The sequence below is a fragment of the Hipposideros armiger genome, unplaced genomic scaffold, assembly GCF_001890085.2.
Source record: "Hipposideros armiger isolate ML-2016 unplaced genomic scaffold, ASM189008v1 scaffold_327, whole genome shotgun sequence".
In the NCBI taxonomy this organism is placed as follows: Eukaryota; Metazoa; Chordata; class Mammalia; order Chiroptera; family Hipposideridae; genus Hipposideros; species Hipposideros armiger.
The window spans coordinates 1,894,132-1,900,385 of record NW_017731677.1 but is presented as its reverse complement, the minus strand read 5'-3'; the positions used below and the strand labels follow the sequence as shown (position 1 = coordinate 1,900,385).

Genomic DNA, 6,254 nt, shown 5'->3' with positions numbered 1-6,254 from the left:
TGATCACAAAATTTTTCTCCAAATTCACATTGGTTTCTGACATCATCGAAAGAAAATCTTTAGGTCCATCCATGTTGTTGCAGATGGCAAGATTTCATTCTTTTTATGGCTGAGTAATATCCCATTGCATATATGTACCACTTCTTCTTTATCCATTCATCCATCCATGGACATCCAGGTTGCCTCCATATCTTGGCTATTGTCAGTAATGCTGCAGTGAACATATGGATGCACATGTCCCTTCCAAGTAGTGTTTTGGTTTTCTCTGGATAGGTGGAATCTAAAAAATAATGACCAAACGTAACAGAAACAGATTCATAGATACAAAGAACATTTTAATGGTTGCCATATGGGAGAGGGTTGGGAGGACGGGTGAAAAAGGTGAAGGGAGCAATACATACAAATCAGTAGCTACAAAATAGTCATCGGGATGTAAAGTACAGCACAGGGAATAGAGTGAATAATATTGTAATTACTATGTATAGTGCAGGGTGGTTACTAGACTAATCGAGGGGATCACTTCATAAATTATATAAATGTCTAACCACTCTGTTGTACACCTGAAACTAATAAAATTTGTATGTCAACTGTAACTGAAAAATAAAAAATATTTTAAGGAATTTTTAAAAAATTAAAAAGAAAGAAAATGTCAATAGCCCATAAGGCACCAAGTCCTTTACCTGGTCTTAAATTTTGTCTATGAAAACAATTTTTTTCCTTATTATTTCTTTCCCCTCTCTCCTTTGACATGCTCCTTGGGTTCTCATAAATTCCTCAATCCAATAGTTTTGTCCTGATCTTTTGGGAATATTCCTGCCTTGTTCCTTAGGACACATCTTCTTTAAACCAGTCTTTCAGCCTCAGATAAATGCTACATCTTTTCAGTCATATCCAGGATCCACTGTTCTTGGTGCTGCAGTGGAAAGAGCCATGTTTTGGAGTCACAGAGACTGAGTTCAATCCCAGGTTTGCTCGTGAGGATAGTTGTGCCCTTGGGTAAGATCTTTGTGCTGAGTCTGCTTCCTCACCTTTAAAATGGAGGTGATGGCATTCGATAGGCTTGGTTTGACATTCAAATGGGAGAATACAGACAGAATAATGCCCGCTCCCTCCCCCCAAGTACATCCATGTCCTACCCCCAGGCCCTGTGAATATGTTAGGCTACATGGCAAAGGGAAATCAAGGTTGCCGATGGAATGAAGGTTGCTAATCAGTTGACTCTGAGATGGGAGATTATCCTGAATTATCAGGGTGGACCGAGTGCAACCACAAGTGTCCTTATAAATGGAAGAGGGGCATAGAAGAGTCAGTGTCAGGGTGACGTGATATGAGAAAGACTGGACCAAACATGGTTGGCTTTCCAAATGGAAGGGGGCCACAAGCCAAGGAGTGCAGGCAGCTTCTAGAAGCCAGAGAAGGCAAGCAAACAGGTTCTCTTCTAGAGTCTGTCTCCAGGAAGGAATGCATCCCTGCCAATACCTTGACTTGAGCCCAGCGAGGCCCATTTGGTATTTCTGACCTCGAGAACTGTAATAAATTAAATTTGCATTGTTTTGAACCATGACGTGTAGCAATGGGTTGCAGCAGCTATAAGCAACTGGGGCAGACAGAATAATGACCTTCCCTCAAAGATGTTCACATCTCCATGTATCTTTGGGACCTGTCAACTGTGGCAGTCTCCCTTCCTAGCCATGGAAGAGCATGTGCATGTTTATTGGCAAAGCTGTCACCATTTAATTGGTATCAGATTCTGACTTGCACAAGTAACATTGTAAAAACAAAAACAAAAACAAAAAAAAGGTGTTCATGTCCTAATCCCTGAACCTGTGAATGTATTACCTTGAATGGCAAAGGGGACATTGCAGATGTGATTAAGGATCTTGAGATGGGGAGATTACTCTGGATTATCCGTTGGACTATAACAACAATGAGCCTTCTTGGGCTGGCCGAGTGGCGCGATGGTTAAGAGCTGGCTTGGGATGCCAGAGGGCCCCGGTTCGGATCCCACATATGAAGGCCAGTGACACTGCCCTCCACAGCTAAGATGCTGAACAAAAGCTCGACCTGGAGCTGGGCTGCCATGGGTTGCCAGCTACGGTGTAGGCTGCAGTCCCCTGCTGCAGTGGGCTGCCATAAGCTACCATATGTAGCCGGCAGCCGCTGTGAGCAGCCGTCCAGAGGCTGGCGGATGATCTGCCTCCCCTGGGAAGAGCGCAATGCTGGTGCCAACTTGGGCCAGTGAAGTGATGTCCTCTACAACTAGACTGAAGAACAAAAGGACAGCAAATTCTCTGTTCCCCTTCCCCCAATTCCCCAATAAAATCTTTTTAAAAATACCAAAAAACAAAAAAAAACAATGAACCTTCTCAAAGGAAGGCAGGAAGGTCAGAGCCAGAGAAGAAGATAGGACAATTGAAGCGGAGGACAGAGCGGTGAAGGGTAGTAAGCCAGAATGTGGGAAGCCTCCAATAACCTGCAAAGGGCAAGAAAACAGATTCTCCAGAAGGGAACACACTCCTGACAGCACCTTGAGTTTATTCCAGTGAGACCCATTTTGGACTTCTGACCTCCAGAGCCATAAGATAATAAATGTGTGCTGTTTTACGCTACTAAATTTGTGATACTTTGTTATGGTAGCAATAGAAAACTGACACGATATACAAGCCTAGCCCCGTTTCCATTTAAATATGATCCTTCATCTTCCTGTTACATGGAGCTTGTCAAGCTCTTCTGCCTTAGACCATTGAATTCTGCCGTCAAAACCCTGTGCTAACCACCCTCTGAAGGGCACCACTCCCAGGGAGCTTCTTCATTGACAATCAGGTCATGGTTTGCACATCTGCAACTACGAGCTCTGCCCTTAATCAAGTTTAGCCTTTGATGACTCCATCCATGTCCTTCTTGCCCCCCTGTGTTGCCTCAGACCATTCTGGGAAAAAAGAAAGACTCTAGGTTATCAGGTTATTTCTTGGCACGATTTTTATCCGTTCTTTTAAAGAAGATCAACACCCTTTCTCCTTGTCACCTCCTGGACACGCTGGAATGCGTCTTTAGGGCAGAGCCTTTTGTCTTGCCTGATAGGTCTCTTTCCTCATCACCTTGAACTTGTCAAGAGATATGTTTCATTGCATTTCTGATTTTCAATATTTGGCCTCACAGCTCTTCACCCTCTGCCCCTTTCTTTTCCTCTGTTTGTTATCATACATATCTGTCTTTGTTCTTCAAAGACTTCAGCGTTTTTTCTACTCACTTGAGAGTTTCCTTCATGCCACCAGAAAATTCCTCACTTACGGTTCAAGAAAAGAGGCTAGAGATGCCATGCTTTTGAGCTGCCTTGTTATATCCCTGCACTCTTTTCTTCTGATGCCCACAGGAATTTTATGAGATTCCATGAGCCTCTACAAACTTTCTCGGCTTTTGAGAAATTAAAATGAATCACTGTGTGATCAGAGATTTTAGTGACTTTCCCTTTATATGTCACAGCCTCAATTGGCCATAAACAATGAAAATTCTATTGGCTGACTTGTCACCTAGCAAATATAAATTAGTGTTACTTTATTTTTTTTTTTTTACTCTGAGCAAATTAGAAAAGACTTCAAAAATATTTCATATCCAACTAGGACCCTAAGATGCTCAACATCCTAAATTTGAATTCTTTTGGCTTTGTCTACTATTCTTCCCTTGTACTTCTACCTTCTGAATGTAGCAGGTCAGAACTTGTCCTGTGTCCCTTCTAAATCTTGGTGGCTTGAATACCAGGACAAAACACCTGCTGTATGCATCCAGGTCCCATCCCCACAGTGACCTGTCTGTCCCGATATTCTCTGTACCTGGCTTAGCCTTGCCTGGGAGGGAATATGCATATTTGACCTTTGCCTCCTTGCTTGCGTCTATTTAACGTATTTCGCACTCCTCTCCTGTATCCCTATCTTGAGACTTGGCTTAGGTCTACACGTCACTCTTAGATGTTGTCTCTTGTAACATTTCCTTTCCTTGCAAGCACAGCCTGTACTCTCTGGACCATACATTCTAAAGGGTGGGCGTCAAACAGAGACAGAGTCAATCTAAGACATGTGGCCACTGAGATGAATAATCACTGATGTGCTTTCTGGCAACGAGGCAAGAACAGCAAGTAACCACTCAATGAAAATAGTTAGTGTCTCTTTTACTGAGGAATAAACAGAACCTCCCTGTTGTCTTGCTTCAATGCTCACATCCGCAGCTGCCAGCAGACATCCCCTATCACTCTGCTGAACAGGGGAGGACATGGGAGGGGGTCTCGGCACATTGCTTATTCTCAGGTTCTTTCTCCTGCTTATTCCTTTCCCACCAGGTTCAGGGGAACCAAGTGTCCACACCACTTGTGTACCTAGTTATAAGTTACAATATCTATGGCTGTTCACCATCCCCCCCCCCCCCCCCCTTACCAGGGGTCAAGTCATCTTCTCATGCTCAGCACACACCTGTCCTGATAAACTCACCTCCTCCCCACCCTACCCTGGAGAAGGAAGAAGGCACACAGAGAGAGGCAGCATGACCTGCCAGGACTTTTCAGGAAGTGAGTAGCAGAGCTGGGATTAGAAAGCCGCTCTCCTCACTGGCAACTCTGTGCTCTTTCCACTAAGTTATGTTTGTTTTTGCTTGAGTGTTTTGTTTTAAAACAGGGTATTTTAGCCAAGAAAACTTTGCTGGACATCTTCCATTTTCCTGTCTGACAAGGTTCTCCACCTTCGGGGAGGCGACAGGCTGCTTTACCTTGGCCCTTGTCCTTTGGCTTCCTATTGGGTTCAGCCAATGGGGAGCCCTGGCCAGAGGTGAAGGGTGAGAAAATATGAAATCAGAGTAGTCACATCCCCATGCTCGTGTCACTGGGTCAGGGGGTTCTCAGTTCCTATCCAGCCTCTCTCTCCTACAGCTCTTTTTGAGCTCAGGGTAAGCGCTCTCTCCTCTTACCCCCACCAGATCTAGACGTGGTCATGGCTCCCAACGGTCGTTAGCCTGTTTCCCCACCCCCTTGTTGATGTCTCTTAACTTCCCCACCCTTTGTAAACAGTCATTTCATTAAATTCCCCTCAGTTGCTGCTTTGAGGGTGCCCCCTGTTTCCTACCAGAACCAGGGCTGATACAGAAGGCTTGTGAAGGGGTATCTGTTCATTCCTTTCAGCTGCAAGGCTCCTCTCGCCTGAACTCTTACGTTCTCCTCCAATGTGCTAATGGGCATGCTTTATATCTGTGAGATGTGTTTTCTGTGGTGGAGCTCCTGAGAAATGCACAGCACCCATAGAATCCCATCCTCTTCCACCTCCGGATGACCCACTGCACCCCTGGAGGGGAATTCCACAACTTCAAGGAGGAAATACCACCCCTACACGTAAGGTACAGGATGGGCATTCAGGAACAGGATCCTCACGCCAGGGTGACAGAAAACGGATGGGTCAGTAAAGGAAGACCCCCCTGGGCCTGTCTTTGAGAAAGCTAATGTGGGTACTGTACCAACGCCAGTCCTTTTAAGACCCTTTCTAAGAAATGGTACGTGGCACTGGGCTAAAAGTGCTTATTTTTGTGGCCAGCATGGGTACACCAAACTCTGGCGTCTCTTTCAGGATGCTTCCCACTACCACAGTAAACGCCTAAAAGGAATGCCCTAAAGGAATTGCTGAAATGCCCTGAAGGAATGTCTCCACGACCAACCAGCAGTCACAGGAAATGTGTGGGATGCTCCTAGGCATAGTGGTTTCAACATTTTCTGCCCACCATCGTCAGCGCCACATCTTTCTCCTCCCCATGCTGTGTCTAAGCCACTTAGAAACTTTGTCACTGAATGCACCTCCAAGCAATGTAGGGCCTGTCAAAATACAGGGCCTGGACAATGTCAGTCCGTCGTGATCATGACGCACTCTTTGAAAAACAACTCTGCTACAAGACAAGTACCTGGGTTAGCCATTCTGGTCCAGATAACGCCAATGTTATTGTTATTCTCTGAAAAACTGTTCTAACTTCCCAAAGCTTTTCCAGGTCCTCAATTTCCTTAGATCCATCTTGCAAATCTATACCGTTGGCAGGACAACTACTGTTATCCTGTTTTCACAGAGAGATGAGGAAACTGCGATCATGATTTAAGTTCTCCGAGCTAGCTGTTGGCAGGACTAGGGTTAGAAATTCGGTCTTCTTATGTTCCCTGCCTTCCTGTTCCCGCCTTTCCATTCCATTAACTTTCACCTCATGACATTTGTGTGCATAGCTTATCAATGTTC

The 6,254-nt window shown here is 45.0% G+C and overlaps 1 long non-coding RNA gene across 2 annotated transcripts in view; it reads right to left on the bottom strand.

Annotated features, from left to right (window-relative positions):
* Positions 1–243: 243 nt before the first annotated feature.
* LOC109392350 (uncharacterized) overlaps positions 244–6,254 on the bottom strand; it is a 187,178-nt gene continuing 181,167 nt past the window's right edge. For both annotated transcript variants that reach the window (XR_002126042.1, XR_002126041.1), the window contains exon 5: positions 244–280. This is a non-coding gene — a long non-coding RNA (uncharacterized LOC109392350). The remainder of the gene's footprint in view (positions 281–6,254) is intronic.